Consider the following 18892-nt stretch of genomic DNA (forward strand, 5'->3'; position numbering starts at 1 on the left):
ATGGAGTTAGCTTGTTATGTGACAGTGTAAGACCTGTCTGGGACATGGCATTGACATCGATAGATGAGAGCCAGTGTAAGACCTATCTGGGACATGGCATCGGTTCAATATATGAAAGTCAGTATAAGACCTATCTGGAACACGACATTGGCTTTAATGTGCTAGCCAGTGTAAGACCATGCCTGGGACATGTCGTCCGGATTTTATCCCATGTTCGGGGCTATTGAGTATCTGGTAGTATTCCAAATGGTTCAACGAAAGATTTATGATTTATATCGAAATGAGAAAAGTTATGACCATGTGGTGAGTGGTACAGGTACCTATTTGAAATGTATGAGATGTGTGCGCAATATATGCCGTATGAATTGTATTGGATGGTAAGGAGTAAGTTGTGCTTATATCTTTTTATGGTATTCATGAACAAGCTATGAAAGGTTATGAGCATATTGTTCTATGATAATTAGTTGATGTTTATTTTCATGCAACTTACTAGGTTTTATACTTACCCCATTTCCTTTCCATTTTCTTATAGTGCCGCCAAAGTAGCTCGTGATCATCGCCTACGTCGGAGAAGCCAGACACACTATCATTTTGAAGCACTTGGTATAGTTAGTTCTTTTCTTTTGATTATGGCATGTATAGGATCCTCTGATTTTGTTAAAGTGTCACATTGTTTTGGGGCCAAATGTGTTGGCTTAATTTAATACTTGTCTCATTTTGTATAAGGCCATGAATAATGCTAATATTGAAAGTTGTTTTACGAATGCAAGAAAGTCTTTCATGAATGTGAAAATTGTTGGCATGGTTGTATATGTATGAAATGTATATAGGCCTTAGTTATGGTTACTTGGTTGAGAAATAATGTTGTGATAGACTTGGGTATGATAGATTGTGTTTCAGGGTGGCAAAGGGCTTGGTAGATAGCCTTATATCGTCCACATGGGTAAACACATGGGCATGTGTCTAGGCCGTGTGTGACACACTGTCAGCCCCATGGGCCTGTTGTTCGACCTTGTGTACGCTGTACCTCGAATTTGCAAGTCAATATGCATGGTAGTAAACACACTGGCAGAGACACGGCCGTATGTCTCAGCCGTGTGGAGGACACAGCCTCTGGTCACAAACGTGTGCCTTGGCCGTGTGCCCCTAAATTGTTGCTGATCAGAAATAGAATGTCAAGGTTTTTAGACATGGGTTAGGACACGGGGGTGTCATGGCCGTGTGAGGGACACGGACATGTGTCAAGCCGTGTGAAAACCCCTGTAGGTTCGAATTTAAAATTTAATTCACATGGGCTCGAGGCACGGGCGTGTCCCCTTGTGCTTAGGTCGTGTGAACCGCACGGGCCTTTAGCATGGCCATGTCATAATGGACACACGGGCATATTGCCCTTCCACACGCGTGTGTGCCCTACTTCAAGTAGCATTTTTCAAAGTTTTCAAAGATATTGGGATTAATCCCGGGTTATTTCCAAAACGTGATTTGGGCCTCATAGGCCCATATTAAGAACTTTTAGATTAAAAGAGAAAATTTTTAAGTTTGACCTAGTTTTCGTAACTCGAAAATGATTGTATGCATGCGGTTAAGTCAGGTAATGCCTCATACCCAGTTCTAGCCTCGGACTCGGGTAAGGAGTGTTACATGTCTATCAAGATCAGGATAAGTTTTGATGAAATTTAAATTCTAATAGTCATTAGAAGTAGAGTTCTGTTTCATTTATATTTTCTATGTTTATAAATATAGATTTTGGAGAAACATTGTAACTTACTTCCATTGATCAATAAAATATGCTCTCTTTTTTATTCTCCTATTTTCTTTATTCTTTGCTCTCTGTTCTTTTATTTTATAACACGTTATCAGCACGATTCTCTTTTAATATATTATTCTACTGAAACTATTTCACATGATTCAAACAAATTTCTTTAAATAAAATCCCTTCAAAACCAAAATCAAGGCTTGAACCAAAGCCTGTCCCCATCATTACTTCCAAGTTCTTTAGCTTTTGTGTTTGTGCACAAAGAAACTTGTAATGAGGCTGTATATTATGCAAATTATATGTATGTGTACTCTTTTACCTTCAATAGGAATTTTTTTCCCTCGGGGTTTTTATCTTAGTAAGGTTTTAACGAGGTACGTTATCTACCAATGGGCATCCAAGGAGGAGTGTTATGAATATTTTATTAAGTGGATGACCACCAAGATCAAGATAATTTTTTATGAAATTTAAATTATAATAGCCATTAGAAGTAGAGTTTTGTTTCATTTATACTTTCTATGTCTATAAATATAGATTTTGGAGAAGCATTGTAACTTACTTCTATTGATCAATAAAAAACGCTCTCTCTTTTATTCTCTTTTTTTCTTTTTTCTTTGCTCTCTGTTCTTTTATTTTATAACATATTATCAGCACAATTCTCTTTTAAATATTATTCTGCTCAAACTATTTCCCATAACCCAAACAAAGTTCTTTTAAAAAAATCCCTTCAAAACCAAAATCAAGGCTTGAACCCATGCCCTATCTCTATCATTGCTTCCAAGTTCTTTAGCTTTTTGTGTTTGTGCACAAAGAAACCTATAAAGGCAATCTACTTAGGATGTATAAAGAAAAAAATCCAAACCATTCTACAAAGATTCAAACTCGTGATTGCTTGATTCCGTTAAAGACCTAAATTGCCACCGATATTGCCAAAAGTAAGATTCATACTACACCCTCTAGTAACCACTAAAACCTTCAATCCTCAATGCTTGTGATAATAGTCAGGGTGATAAGGATAATGTTAAAGAATCTTAGATATATTTTATTATGATTTATTTATTATATCATGTTTATTATAATTGGAGACTAATCATGACAACATAAAATAGATAGATTATGATGTTAAATCCTATAACATCCTAATTTTGGGCCTAGTCAGAATAGTGGTTCTGAGACTACAAATCTGAAGTAGAAATATTTGTTTTATGATTTTTTTGAGGTCCATGACATGTTTGCATGATTGTGTGAAAGTTTCATAAACAAATTTTGTGAATAAGTGTCCAATTCAACTTTTAAGACTAAATTGCAAAAGTTGCAAAATATGAGATTCTAGAAGCTTTAAGTATGAAATAGCTTTGAATTATTAATTAGAGGTCCTTAAATGGAAATTTGACCAATTTTCATATTTTTGGACAAAAATGGGCATGAATAGGAAAAATTTGAAAGAAAGGTCGTAAAGGGCTTTTTTGTCATTTGGTTAATAAAAGAATAAAAAGGGAAAATAAGTCAAAATTTGTGTCCATCTTCTTCCCCTATTGCCAAAATTTCTAATAAGCCATAGCTAGGGTTTTGTTCATCCTTTCAAGCTTAATAGTAAGTGCATCCTAGCCTCGTTTTTTAACATTCTTTGTATTTTTGAAGTTGTCATCAACTGATCTAGCTATTTCTACCATTATTTTGAGCTAGGGTACATGTTCAAAAACTTACCCATGTGTGACATTCATGTATTTTCATGTTTAATAAAGGAATATGAAAGTTTGATGTGTGATAAACATCTTTTACTAAGTGATTTTTATGGAAATGCATATAAAGGACTTATTTGTAAAAGATGTGTCGAGACCATTTTTTTAAATCGTGTTTTGGAAAATGGGAATCGACTTTAAGAAAAATGAAAACGGGAGTCGCCACCAAACTTTTTAGGTGTGATTGGATCACCTTATAAAATTTTTTGTTTTAAAACATTAATTTTGGTCTACGAAATTCGAGAAAACAGATTCGGGAGTCGGTTACGTACGAGGAAGGGTTAGCACCCTCGTAATGCCCAAAAATTGGTACCTAATTGAATATCAAGTGTCTTTAATGTCGGAAATTTGAAAGTTTTAAGATGCAAACCTCTTTTAATTAGAATGTCTCAATTTTGAAAATTAAGGCTCACTTATTTCAAACGAGTCAAAACATCACATCTAGTAAGTTAGGACGCAACATTTTAAAACCTTCGAAACTAAGCTTGTCTTTCGAAAATTTCTATCTCGAAACAACAAAACGCCATATCCAGTAAGTTAGGACACTATGTTTTGAAATCTCGAAATAATTGTTTAAGTTTTGAAAACTCAAAATCACTTAGAAGGGTGCTTGACTATTCGAATTCAACGAGAAAAGTCGCAACCCAGTAAGTTAGGGCACTACCTTTCTCGAACTTTCCAAACATCAAGCATTGCCTTTTATTTTTTAAAAAAAACCTTGGAATATTATTTTAAATGACGTTTTAGGATGACATATTAATGCATCATGAAGCATAGATGTACAAAATATTCTAACATTTCCATACAAACATAAATAATATCATTAAGACAAAACTAAATAACATGAACATACGTTTAATGAAAAAAATCATACTAGGGTAAATATAAGATAATAAATAAATAAAAATATGAGTAAACTAAAAGAAAAACATAATACATGCAAAAATTATACAACAATATATATCATAAAATAGCACATAAAAGAAATAATTAAACATAGCATATAAAAAAATGAAACTATGCACAAATAAGATAAATGACATACACTAAAAAAAATGAATAAATATAACATTTACAAATTATAAAAATATAATGCAATAGTTCAAAATGCATGAAATGATAATATAATATATATACATGCATAGAAAATATATATTTGAAAATAAACTATATAAAAAGACTAAATATTATAATATATAAAATACACAATCAAATGTATAAAAGATAGGAATAAATATACATATTTGAAAAAATGAAGAAATTAAAATAAAAAAAAAGGTTGAAAAACTAAGATAGACGAAGAATAAAATAAGAACAAACCACAGAGAGTAAGAACGCAAGAGGGAGAGAAATTTGAGTGAATGCTCTCAAGAATTCTTATTGCTTCCCAAAACTCAAGTGATTTACAATAAAAGGAGAGGCCTCTATTTATAGTTGAGCCTCCCCAAATCCAACGGTACAGATCAATTACATCAACGGTTAAGATTAAAGGATATCTACAAATTAAATCTCCAAGATTACAAGATCATATCTTCAAGATTGCATATCATATCTAAGATTGCATATCATATCTAAGATTGTATCATATCTAAGATTGCATATCATATCATATCTAAGATTGCATATCCTTAAAGATTATATTTCCATATGAGTCAAGCTTATAGATGGACCTTAAATCTTTTCAAGTAATGGGCTATTTTGATTGGGCCAAATTATATGTTTGTAATTTTGTGCTGGACTTGGACTTTGTTTTATTTTTTTTTGAACTTATTTCTGGGCCCAGGCAAAATTGAGTGTCTACAGCTGCCCCTCTTTGCTCATTGTTGTGTAACAGGAATAGAGCAAAGACTATAAAAGGACTAATTTTGCCCGGGCTCGCCGAGTCTTGAGTTCTTGATCCTTGATTTTCTTTAAATAGCCTCTTGACGGCTTCAATCTGCTTCACTGCAACTCAGGAAGGCGATATCTGCTATCTTTGATCTGCTCCCCGTCTAATACAAAGACGCCAAATCTGTTATCTTCGATCTATTTTTTGACAAAACAAAGATGCCAAATCATCTTAAATCTGCTTCAGCATAAACACGTGAAAGCCAAATCTGCTATGTCTTCGATTTGCTCCTTGTGAACACAAGGATGCCAAATCATCTTGGATCTGCTTCAGTAAAATCATCTGAAGGTTAGACCTGCTATGTACCTGCTCTCCATCGAAATGGAGATGCCAGATTAGTTATCTTGGATCTGCTTTGGTGTAAGAACATCTGAAAGTCAAATCTGCTATGTCTTCGATTTGTTCCTTGTAAACACAAGAATTCCAAATCATCTTGGATCTGCTTCAGTATAAACATCTGAAGGTTAGACCTGCTATGTACCTGCTCTCCGTCGAAATGGAGATGCCATATCTGTTATCTTAGATCTTCTTTGGTGTGAGAACATCCGAAAGTCAAATCTGCTATGTTTTCGATTTGTTCCTTGTAAACACAATAATGCCAAATCATCTTGGATCTGTTTCAGTATAAACATCTAAAGGTTAGACCTACTATGTACCTGCTCTCCGTCGAAATGGAGATGCCAGATCTGTTACCTTGGATTTGCTTTGGTGTGAGAACATCCGAAAATCAGATCTGCTATGTCTTCGATTTGTTCCCTGTAAACACAGGGATGCCAAATCTGCTATCTTCAACTTGTTCCCTATAAACACAGGGATGCCATGTTAAAATCTTTGATCTGTTTCGCTGTAAGCACAGGAATGTCAGATCTGCTATCTTCGATCTGTTCCCTATAAAGACAGGGATGCCAAATCTTGTTTCTTTGATCTACATTGTCCCATAAAAGACATAACCTGTAGAATACGTATAAGTTCATGCCTAATAATTAGGATGCTATGATCGAAGTGAGTCAAATTCTCCTAATTAGACATGTTATAATGCAAAATGTTATGAATATGACCCCTATTTCGGACGTTATCACTCATTCCCTCATCGAAGTTTTATCTTTATACTTCTTGGTGTATCAATCATACTCTGCTTGTATGCTTTGAATCAACTTAGTCCTATTGTACCATTCTCTAAATGTTGTGACCCGCTGGAGATGTTTATGAAATGATCCTTTCTTAAGATCAATATTGGTTAAAACGTCCAACCACCTTTTGGACTGAAGAAGAAATTTCCCCGAGTACATCCAACCCTCAAATATGGAAATTCTTTAAACAATTGTCTTGTTTCAGTTTCTTGTATTATCTAGAAATTTCCAGAGTAATATGCAAAACTTCGTTTGTAAAGATATTTAGCTCATCAATCATTATTTCTATGCAACACACTTTATGAATAATGGAGGACGAATAAATTGATCTTGAGGATAATTTGAATGATTTATCAAAAAAACAAAGGAGGTTAATCTAAGAATCTATCTTTGAGAAGAAAGAGAATCCAAAGATAGTAAACTGGACAAAAATCAGATGCCCCAGATATCGCAGCTTGGGCTTCCGTATGCAAACTCCGTGAAGACTGCTTTGAGCTTAACATATGTTTAAAAGATCCAAAGTAGTTTTTTGATGCCCCGGTATGTAACATATTACACTTCTTGTCAAATCTAGTATAGCAAGATTGTTGCACGCCTTTCAAAATTTAAGCTGCCCTTTCAGATTTCAGCTCAAAACCCCTTTGGTCTCAAGGCGCCCTTTGCGGGTTTTCACCTTGGCCTCTCCATTTTTTTTAGTTCTTTTTCTTTTCCTTTTTTTTTTTGAAATAGAAGTTTCAAAGCGCCCTTTGCGGGTTTTCACTTTGACTTCTTTGAGAAGTTCTTGTGAACGAACACTCTTTGTCTTTGTCATCCATTCTTGGTACATTTGATTAGGATGAATACTTTCAAGTTAAGTTCACTGGAGGTAATTTTTTTTTTACTCCATCGAATCATAAACCTATGAGAAAGAGATTGCCCCAGCAGCAATCCTGGCTGTCGTTTAATAAACCCTATAAAAAGATGGTTCAACGATTCTCAGCAGATAAGAATGAAGTTGCTGACAGTATCCTTCAACCTGGAAAGCTGAGGTATCTAAAGTGCTCCCGGAGCAGTCACCCACCATGGCTTAATGATGTCTCTGAAGCATCTACAAACTTCATAAATTGCCCTAATTGTGAAACTGTCAAACGAGTGTAACAAATAGGGGCCACAAAAAATATGGTTGTGCTACTCCTTCAATACACATAAAATGAAGAATGAACAAGCTCTTGTAGATCATCAGCCGAAAACCCAGCCTGGTCTAAGAGAACATGATAGTGGGTTTGCCTTATGATTCCAATCATTCCAGCACGGGTACCAAGGTAAAAATCATTGTTCTTTGGATGGCATACTTTGTTGTCAATGACAGTACCATGTAGCACATTGTCAGGAGATCCCTGCTGAAAAAAACTTGGTATGATGGTTTTTCGTACAACAATAACCACAATCTTTAGGGTTCCACTTCTCGTCAAGGAACTTGCAAGCCTCAATAACTTGATCAAAACTTGATTGAATTGAGACTCGCTAACCCCATTCCTGAAAATAATGATTTGATCAGGTTTCCTCTTCCCTGACCTTGTATAGAAGTCTATGATACCGTCATCCACTTTGTAAGAAACTGGTTTTGAAGAAAGAATATATCATTTTAAGCTTCAGAGACTGTGTACAGCCTGATGCCCCATAGCTGGAAATCAATGGCCACCGCCTGGAGCTAACCATCGCAGTTATTGAAGGCACATCAGACTGCTCAGGAAAGCCAAACAATGCACCCATTCCAAGGATAATGGTTGGAACCTTTGAAACAACTGGAATTGAAGGTGTTTGTCTCAGCGTAAGCATAGAGAGTAGGCGAGTAGGCGGTAGTTTCTTATGCCAATTTTTACCAGTCTCGGTCATCTTCTGTAATTTGTTTTTTTCTTCTTTTTCTTTTCTTTTGGCAACCTTTGTTGTACTGTGGTATGGCGCATTATCTTTGAAAAGACTGCAAACTTTTGGCATTGTGCAATTATATATAATCTTTCTTTTTTTTTTTTTGAAATGAATAACTTTTGACTTTGTAATATTGGCATATGAAGCTATCTACCCCTCTTAATGGAGTACTTGACGTCCACAAAAATAGTCATTGTCAGCTTGAAACTTTTGACGAGCTCGGGCCCATAACATACATGCCCCATAAGTCTTGACTCCTTTAAATTTGGCATTCATTGTACAACTGATGCGATCCCTTTCCATGGTGGACCAACAGTACCCCAAAACCTCATGTTTATCCTGGCAATTGCAAATCCTCCTGCATGCGTCTTTGGACCACATTTTTGAATTCCCATAATAGTCTTAACAAGGTCTTGTTTTATCTCCTCAGCTAATTCCAATTTCGCAATCTTTCCTTCCTCTAAGGCTATATTTCCTACCACCACTTCATGGGGTAAAAACCATTTTCAACAAATTCAAAAACAAGTCACAATTTCTGTCACCTTCAAAGTACTGAGATTCGTCTAAACACATATCGCACTCAAAAGGAACTCTGAATCTGTAGTATCGTTGCCCGTGTCATTGATATCTAGGGATCTATGATAGGCACACAAAAGAATATACAAGGAATAAATGAATTCAAGAATGACTATTTACATGAAATGAAAATTTATAAAGAATGTCAAAGGTCAAAAGAATCAGAATGAAAGAATATTTACTCGGATAAATAATAAAAGTATGTTTTATTGAAAATAAAAATGTCTGAACATGAGCACACTTCTTAAAAGAAATCTCATTACTCCTAGGCTTTAGAGCAACAAGAGTGTTCTGAATATTACTCCGTAAAATTCCTAAAGATTACAGGAAGCTCTTCTGTAGTCCAATTGTTTAAAGAACTTCCCAGTTTGTAAGGGCGAATGCCCTCAAGGTTTCTTTGTCCAGTCCCTTCCTCATGTATGACATTGATAGGATGATTTTCATTTCCAAACACCCCCTTCTCCGGGTAAGCTATCCCTCCTGACACAAAAGTCGGGGATATGTAAGGGAACATCGTTAATTCCCATTCAACTTCTTTTTCACTCAGCCATGACCTTCTTCTCTCTCTCTCTTTTTAATAACTTTAACTAATTATGGTCTTTTTATAATTTTGAATGCAAATGATGCAATGAAATGCTATAAGATGCAAATCAATGCAAAAGGTATCGATCTCGATTCAATCTCATTTAGAAAACTTTATTTAGAAAAAGAATATCTTTATATATAAATGGATTGCAAATACGCTTTTTCCCTAATGCCTAAAGTTTTAACAACAAAACAAACTCTTGACCACGATCAGATTGTAGCTTATATTGGTGCTCAATATGTCAGCCTGTGCCGCCAATGTTTGTAAATAATCAGCTGCCTCCTGAGTTTGAGCTACGACCTTACCTGTGGGGTAATATGTACAGCTAAGGGCACCTCCTCCAATACCTGTGAAGTTGTTCTGATTATTTTCAGATAGATTAGCGAACAGGTAGGTATCCCATTATGTAGTGTGCTACCTTAAAATAATATCCTATATCCTCAATGTTTCTTGAGAGCTTTCAGATTTCTACCCACGCAGAGCATCCTGCCTCGGTACCTTCACAGCATAGCTAATCTCTAAAGGTGTTTGTATGATACGCTCTTCTTTAATCGCTTCTTTCACGCTTACTTGAGCTATCCAGGCCATCGGGGCTTGCATTTCCATTATTTCTAATAAGTACAACAGTAAACTCAAGCTTGTTGTTTGGTAGCGGTCCTATAGTAAACGAGCTTTTTACCATCATAGGAAAAATTCTTTCCATCCAACTCATTTGTGTAGGTCTCATGCACTCTATCAATCACTTTTCTTCCAATACCCTTACCATCCACATGGTAACCGTCTTCATATGAAAGAGAAATGCTATAAGGGTAAAAGTGTCCATCAATACTCCCACACTCACTTTGAATTGCTCATCTATCCTCCTGTCAAGCAAATACTGCAAGTCTCCTTAGTTATTGTAGAACAACTGCTTGGCTTCATTACTCCATTGATCCCATATTTCCTTTAACTCCTGGAGATTATTTTGTGCCACGCTGATGCGAGTGTAACCCCATAATTCTGATGTGTATCCTTCAGCGTTTCCTTTGACCATTTATGGACGTTAACGTTGCCCTCTATTCCATCAAGAAGTTCGTTCTCCATAATAAAACTTTCTAACTTAGAAACTGACGGTGAATCGATACCTTTTAAATGCAAAATGTGTAACATCCTAAAATAGGGCCTAAACGGAATAGTGGTTGCGAAACCATAAATTTGAGGTAGAAAAATTTATTTTATTATTATTTTAAGGTTCATGGTATGATTGCATGATTGTGTGAAAATTTCGTGATGAAATTCCATGCATAAAGTGCTTAAGTTGAGGTTAGGGACTAAATTGAATGATTTGCAAAACTTGCATTCTAGAAGTTTTTAGTATGAAATTACTTTGGAATATTAATTAGGAGGGTTTAAATAACAATTTGACCAATTTTAAGTTCATGGACAAAAATTAGGACATGGAAGGAATTTTTGAAAGTTTAGTAAGGATGGGTAATTTGGTCATTTGGATATTAAATGAATTAAATAGGGAAAAATAACACAAAAATGGTCATCTTCTCAATTAGTTTCTGCCGATTTTTGCTCTCCTCCATAGCTGGGGTTTCTTCAACTTTCAAGCTTCATAGTAAGTGATTCCAAGCCCCGTTTTTAATGATCTTTACGTTTTTGGAGTCCTGGTAACTTGATTAAGCTTATTCTAGCAATAATTCAACCTAGGGTTCATATTTGGAAAAATACCCATGGCTGAAATTTGTGTATTTTGGTGTTTTATGATAGAATATGAGGTTTTAAATTATGTTAAACAACTTATGCTACTCGGTTTTAAGTGAAAACGAGTAAAAGGGCTTAAATTTGAAAAAAAAATACCAATAGTCATAAGTATATGTTAGAGTGTGATTTTGATATTGCCATAGAAGGGAAAAATGATCAGCATGTCATAAAACATAAGAAAATAGGATGAAGTTTAATTTACGAGCCTTGGGGCAAAAGTGCAAATATGTGAAAGTTTAGGGGTAAAAATATAATTTTGCAAAAGTTTGGGTCAAGGATTGTTTTAATAAATGTGAATATTAAATAAGTTAAATTTGCTATTATAGATCAAGAAGAACGAAATTCGGGAGTAGATCGGGGAAAAGAAAAAGTAAAGGACTAATTGTAAAGTTTAGTCACATTTTGTATCAAGGTAAGTTACAGTAAATAAATGCAATATTCTTTTATTTTACATTATTATTGTCAATTTCCAGCATTTATATACTTATGTTATGAAAATATGTAAAGTCGAATTTAAGGTGGAGTGACAGAGGAAAAGTGTTAGCAAGCCCCGGTTGAACCCTAGGAATGTTAGGATATTAGGGTTGACAGGACAGAACAGAAATGAGCCATGTAAGTCCATATTAGAAATATGGCTTTAGACACAAGATTGAGCCATATAAGTCCATATTATATATGGCATTGGAGACAGGAATAATTCATGTAAGTCCATTTCAAAGACATGGCATTGGCAGGATATTGATAGACAGGAACGACCCTAGTATCCTTAGTATTCCGAGTGGTTCAACAGGTCAGGATACGAGTTAAATTACAGTGAATTAACAGCAAAGGAAAAGTAGATTATACTTATGAAAAAGGAAAGGTCAGGTAAGAAAGAAGGTAAGGGAATAAAGAAGAAGATAGAAATTGAGAAGTAAAGAAATTTATGATGTTAGATGATATTATGCATAATTATCCATTATGTTGAATGTTGTGATTTATTTGCTTGTAAGCTTACTAAGCCTAGTGCTTAATCTCTTTATTTTATTCTTCTTATAGTACTTATCTAGTCACTCGGGGATCGAAGGAAACGTCGGAGGCCGATCACACTATCAAAGAAATAACTCGGTATAACTAGACGTTTTGTTTTGGGTATGGCATGTATAGAAACTTAGCTACTTTTGGTATAATATGAACAATGAATGATGTGTAAATACTTGCTAGTGATTAGCTAATAAAATAGCTGATGATATACATATTTATTAATATGTATGATTGATTGATGATTATCACATGAAAATTATGAAAAATGTGAAAGTAACCTAAAAACAGATTCAAGTAACAGAAATGACGTAACTTTGAAAAATCACTAAAAATTGTATAAACATAGTTTGAAGATGAATAATATATGAAATTAAAGCTTATTATGTATATTTTCTTATGGATTAAGCAAAACAGGTAAAGGTATTATATTTTATGAGAAATCTGAGTTTTAGTGAAACAAGGTCAGAGAGATTTCTGGATCCCCTATTTCAACTTTGGAAATTCACCATAAATTGTACAAAACTAATTAGGTGTAATTTACATGGTTAGAATCCTTATTGAATCTAGTTTTGAGAGAAACAAACGGCTTAGTCATATGAATTTTTTACAGGAAGAAACATGGCTCGTAGTAAGAAGAGGTCAGTGTAGTTAAGTTTTGAAACAGGGGAAACTTTAACTAATAAACTGTACTAATTGGCCAAGTCAAAAATTCTAGAAAATTAGTAGATAGATATATGAGTCTAGTTTTAGGAAAAATTTACGGATCTAAATTTTGAGTTTTGAAACTCGAGAAATGAATTTTTAAGCAACCATGACGCAGAAAAACAGTTTATTCCAAAAATTAAAATAAGTGGTTTAGAGTTGTTTAAAAGGTAAGATAAGTTTAGTAACACCTCAAGCTTGACTCCGGTGATGGTTTCAGGCGTGGGGGTGTTACATTATTGGTATTATATTTTATGAGATATCTGAGTTTTAGTGAAACAGGGTCAGAGCAATTTCTGGATCCCCTATTTCAACTTTGGAAATTCACCATAAATTGTACAAAACTAATTAGAAGGTGTAATTTATATGGTTAGAATCCTTATTGAATCTAGTTTTGAGAGAAACAAACGGCTTAGTCATATGAATTTTGTACAGGAAGAAACATGGCTCGTAGTAAGAAGAGGTCAGTGTAGTTGAGTTTTGAAACAGGGGAAACTTTAACTAATAAACTGTACTAATTGGCCAAGTCAAAAATTCTAGAAAAAAATTAGTAGATAGATATATGAGTCTAGTTTTAGGAAAAATTTACGGATCTAAATTTTGAGTTTTGAAACTCGAGAAATGAATTTTTAAGCAACCATGACGCAGAAAAATAGTTTATTCCAAAAATTAAAATAAGTGGTTTAGAGTTGTTTAAAAGGTAAGATAAGTTTAGTAACACCTCAAGCTTGACTCCGGTGATGGTTTCGGGCGTGGGGGTGTTACATTATTGGTACTATATTTTATGAGATATCTGAGTTTTAGTGAAACAGGGTCAGAGCGATTTCTAGATCCCCTGTTTCAACTTTGGAAATTTACCATAAATTGTACAAAACTAATTAGAAGGTGTAATTTATATGGTTAGAATCCTTATTTAATCTAGTTTTGAGAGAAAGAAACGGCTTAGTCATATGAATTTTGTACAGGAAGAAACATGGCTCGTAGTAAGAAGAGGTCAGTGTAGTTGAGTTTTGAAATAGGGGAAACTTTAACTAATAAACTGTACTAATTGGCCAAGTCAAAAATTCTAGAAAAAAATTAGTAGATAGATATATGAGTCTAGTTTCAGAAAAAATTTACGGATCTAAATTTTGAGTTTTGAAACTCGAGAAATGAATTTTTAAGCAACCATGACGCAGAAAAATAGTTTATTCCAAAAATTAAAATAAGTGGTTTAGAGTTGTTTAAAAGGTAAGATAAGTTTAGTAACACCGCAAGCTTGACTCCGGTGATGATTTCGGGCGCGGGGGAGTTACATTATTGGTATCAGAGCAGGTTTAGTAGGTTCTCGGAACAGTTAGTGTGAGAAAAAGTCTAGCTATACATGCCATACTTGTATTTTGATAGTGTGACGACTCTTGACGATTTTTAAATATTTTATTTTATAGTAATGGATCCCAGACGAACTGGTGATGATGATGTAGAAAGTAATGCGCCTGCTCCCACAGAAGGGGCAGCGCCATCTGAGAATAGGCCAGTAATAGTTAATCAGGGAGGAGTGACTCGAGAAGCTCTCTTCCGAGCTTTGAATGATTTGTTTGCCGAGTTTGTTCGTACGAATCCGGCAGTTAGACCTCCACCCCCTCATGATTCTCAGGCTACCCATGTAGCTCAAGCTTCCCAGTCACAGGTACAGTGGTAAGAGAAAAGCCACCAGTTGATAGAATCAGGAAACAAGGGGCAGAAGAGTTCCGAGCAACAAAAGATAATGATGCAGAAAGAGCAGAATTTTGGTTAGAAAATACTATCAGAGTCTTTGACGAATTATCTTGTACACCCGAGGAATGTATGAAATGTGTAGTATCACTTCTTAGAGACTCAGCCTACTACAGGTGGAAGACACTTGTATCAGTTGTACCAAAGGAGAGGGTCACTTGGGATTTCTTTCAGGAGGAATTTCGTAAAAAGTACATCAGTCAGAGGTTTATTGACCAGAAGAGAAAGGAATTCCTGGAATTGAAACAAGGTACTATGACAGTGACCGATTATGAGCGCGAATTTGTCAGGCTTAGTAAATATGCTCGAGAATGTGTGTCCACAGAGGCTATCATGTGTAAAAGGTTTGAGGATGGGTTAAATGATGATATCCAACTGTCAGTGGGTGTCCTAGAAATAAAAGAGTTTGTTATTTTAGTTGAAAAAGCCTGTAAGGTAGAGGAGCTGTTAAAAAGAAAAGGCAAAGTTGAGATAGAGACACAAGATACAAAGAAGAGACAGATGAGCAGATCATTTCAGGCTACATCCAAGAAGCCCAAAGAGTTTTCTACCAGATCTAGCTTTTCGGTAGGGCAATCTAGTCAGAATAGAGGTAGCAGATTTAAGGATCCGAAGGCTCAGACCACCTCGACTACGAGTGTAGGTAATGTCAGACAGGGTAGATCAGGGTGTCCACGGTGTGGTAGACTTCATTATGGTCCTTGTCGGGCAGGCAAAAATTTTTGCTATAAATGTGGTGCTCCAGATCATTTTGTATGAGAATGTCCAGAAGTAGCTAGCCGAGAAGTAACACAGAGTGCTAGATCCAGAAATGCTCCTACTAGAGGTAGATCACCGAGGCAACCGGGAGTAGGAGCAAGTAACAGAGGTACCTTTAGAGATTCGGCTGTGAGACCAGATGTTAGAGCCCTTGCAAGGACTTATGCTATCCGTGCACGCGAAGAGGCATCCTCCCCCGATGTGATTACGGGTACATTTTCTCTACATGATATTAATGTCATTACTCTGATTGATCTGGGTTCGACTCATTCTTATGTTTGTATGAAATTGATGCCTAGTATAAGTATGCCTATAGAATCTACAGAATTTGTGATTAAAGTATCGAATCCATTAGGCAAGCATGTATTAGTAGATAAAGTATGTAGAAATTGTCCTTTAATGATTAGAGGCTACTGTTTTCCGGTTGATCTCATGCTATTGCCATTTGATGAGTATGATGTGATTCTTGGTATGGATTGGTTGACTACACATGATGTGATAGTGAATTGTGGAAAGAAATTCATTGAGTTGAAGTGTGAAAATGGTGAAATTCTTCGGGTTAATTCAGAAGAGTCAGATAGTTTATTTCCCATAATTTCTGTTATGTCTGCTCAGAAATGTTTGAGAAAAGGGTATGAAGCTTATCTTGCTTTTGTGTTAAACACTAAAGATCCAGAATTGAAAATTGAATCAGTGCCTGTGGTATGTGAGTTTCCCGATGTGTTTCCGGATGAACTACCAGGTTCGCCTCCTGTTAGAGAAGTTGAGTTTGGTATTGAGTTGATTCCAGGTACCACGCCCATTTCTATTGCTCCTTATAGAATGGCTCCATTGGAATTGAAAGAGTTGAAAGCTCAGTTGCAGGAATTAACAGATAAAGGCTTGGTAAGACCTAGTAGTTCACCATGGGGTGCACCAGTGCTATTTGTGAAAAAGAAAGACGGATCGATGAGATTATGCATAGATTATCGGCAACTTAACAAGGTAATAGTAAAGAACAAGTATCCATTGCCTAGAATTGATGATTTGTTTGATCAATTGAAAGGAGCTACTGTGTTTTCCAAGATAGATTTGAGATCCGGATACTATCAGTTGCGAGTTAAAGAGTCAGATGTCCTGAACACTGCTTTTCGGACTAAGTATGGTCATTACAAGTTCCTTGTGATGCCATTTGGCTTGACTAATGCTCCTGCCATTTTCATGGACTTAATGAACCGAATTTTCAGATCGTATTTAGATAAGTTTGTAGTTATGTTCATTGATGATATTTTGATTTATTCTCATGATGAGACTGAGCATGCAGAGCATTTGAGAACAGTTTTACAAATTCTGAGAGATAATCAGTTGTATGCCAAGTTCAGCAAAAGTGAGTTCTGGTTACGAGAAGTTGGTTTTCTTGGACATATTGTCTCAGGTGAAGGTATTAAGGTTGATACGAGCAAGATTTTAGCCATTGTTGATTGGAAGCCTCCTAGAAATGTATCAGAAGTTAGAAGTTTTCTTGGTCTTGCCGGATATTATAGACGATTTGTGGAGGGATTTTCCATGATAGCTACCCCGTTGACGAGACTGCTACGGAAGGATGTTAAGTTTGAATGGACTGAGAAGTGCCAACAAAGTTTTGACAAGTTAAAGGCATTGTTGACGAAAGCTCCTATCTTAGTACAGTCGGAACTGAGTAAAGAATTTGTGATTTACAGTGATGCATCCTTGAATGGGCTCAGTTGTGTACTCATGCAGGAAGGAAAGGTAATTGCTTATGCCTCTAGACAATTGAAGCCACATGAGAAAAATTATCCGACACATGATTTAGAGCTAGCTGCTATTGTATTTGCATTGAAGATTTGGAGACATTATTTGTATGGTGAAAGGTGCCAGATATTTACCGATCATAAAAGCTTGAAATACTTGATGACTCAAAAATATTTGAATTTCAGGTAAAGAAGATGGTTGGAATTGCTTAAAGATTATGAGTTAGTGATTGATTATCACCCAGGTAAGGCAAATGTAGTTGCTGACGCTTTAAGTAGGAAAATTTTATTTACATTGCGAGCTTTGAATACCAATTTAGCCATGTCAGATGATGGTTCTATTTTAGCTGAATTGAGAGCTAAACCGGTATTTTTTGAAGAGATTTGTGAAGCTCAGAAAGATGATAATGAGTTACAAGCTAAAAGAGCTCAATGTGAGTCAGGCATAGAATCAGATTTCTGGATTGGTTCTGATGGTTGTTTGATGTTTAGAGACAGAATATGTGTACCAAAGAATGATGAGCTTATTCGGAAGATTTTACAGAAAGCACATAGCAGTCCTTTATCTATTCATCCAGGTAGTACAAAAATGTATAATGATTTGAAGAAATTGTATTGGTGGGTAGGAATGAAAAGAGATATTTCAGAGTTTGTTTCTAGATGCTTGATTTGTCAACAGGTAAAGGCCGAACATCAGGTACCCTCAGGATTATTGCAGCCTGTGCTAGTTCCGAAATGGAAATGGGATCGAGTTACTATGGATTTTGTGACAGGATTACCGTTTACACCGAGAAAGAAAGATGCAGTATGGGTTGTGATTGATAAGTTAACGAAGTCGGCTCATTTTATCCCAGTTCGTATGGATTATTCACTTGACAAGTTGGCGGAGTTGTATATTTCAGAGATAGTCAGGCTACATGGGGTACCATTATCGATCATTTCAGACAGAGATCTAAGATTTACTTCACGGTTTTGGAAGAAATTACAAGAGGCTTTGGGCACAAAGTTGAGTTTTAGTACAGCTTTCCATCCTCAAACCGACGGTCAGTCAGAGAGAGTTATTTAGGTACTTAAAGATATGCTTAGATGTTGTGTATTAGAATTTCAAGGTAGTTGGGAAAAATACTTACCATTGGTAGAGTTTTCCTATAATAATAGTTACCAGTCAAGTTTGAAGATGACACCTTATGAAGCTTTTTATGGACGTAAATGCCGTACACCTTTATATTGGACAGAGCTTAAAGAAAGCCAGATTTACGGGGTTGATCTAGTTAAAGAAACAGAAGAAAAAGTGAAAGTTATCAGAAATTGTTTAAAAGCAGCTTCAGACAGGCAGAAGTCATATGCAGATTTAAAAAGAAAAGAGATCGAGTATCAAGTTGGTGACAAAGTTTTTTTGAAAGTATCCCCGTGGAAGAAAGTTCTCAGATTTGGAAAGAAAGACAAACTAAGTCCACGTTTTATTGGACCGTTTGAAGTAATTGAGAGAGTCGGACCATTAGCATATCGGTTAGCTTTGCCGATTGAGTTAGAGAAGATTCATAATGTATTTCATGTGTCTATGCTA

The 18892-nt window shown here is 35.5% G+C and overlaps 1 pseudogene; it reads right to left on the reverse strand.

The window, feature by feature from the left end:
- Positions 1-7408: 7408 nt before the first annotated feature.
- On the reverse strand, positions 7409-8334 carry LOC107888038 (protein argonaute 4-like; annotated as a pseudogene).
- Between the last annotated feature and the right edge of the window lie 10558 nt (positions 8335-18892).

The sequence above is a fragment of the Gossypium hirsutum genome, chromosome A03 (genome assembly GCF_007990345.1).
Source record: "Gossypium hirsutum isolate 1008001.06 chromosome A03, Gossypium_hirsutum_v2.1, whole genome shotgun sequence".
In the NCBI taxonomy this organism is placed as follows: Eukaryota; Viridiplantae; Streptophyta; class Magnoliopsida; order Malvales; family Malvaceae; genus Gossypium; species Gossypium hirsutum.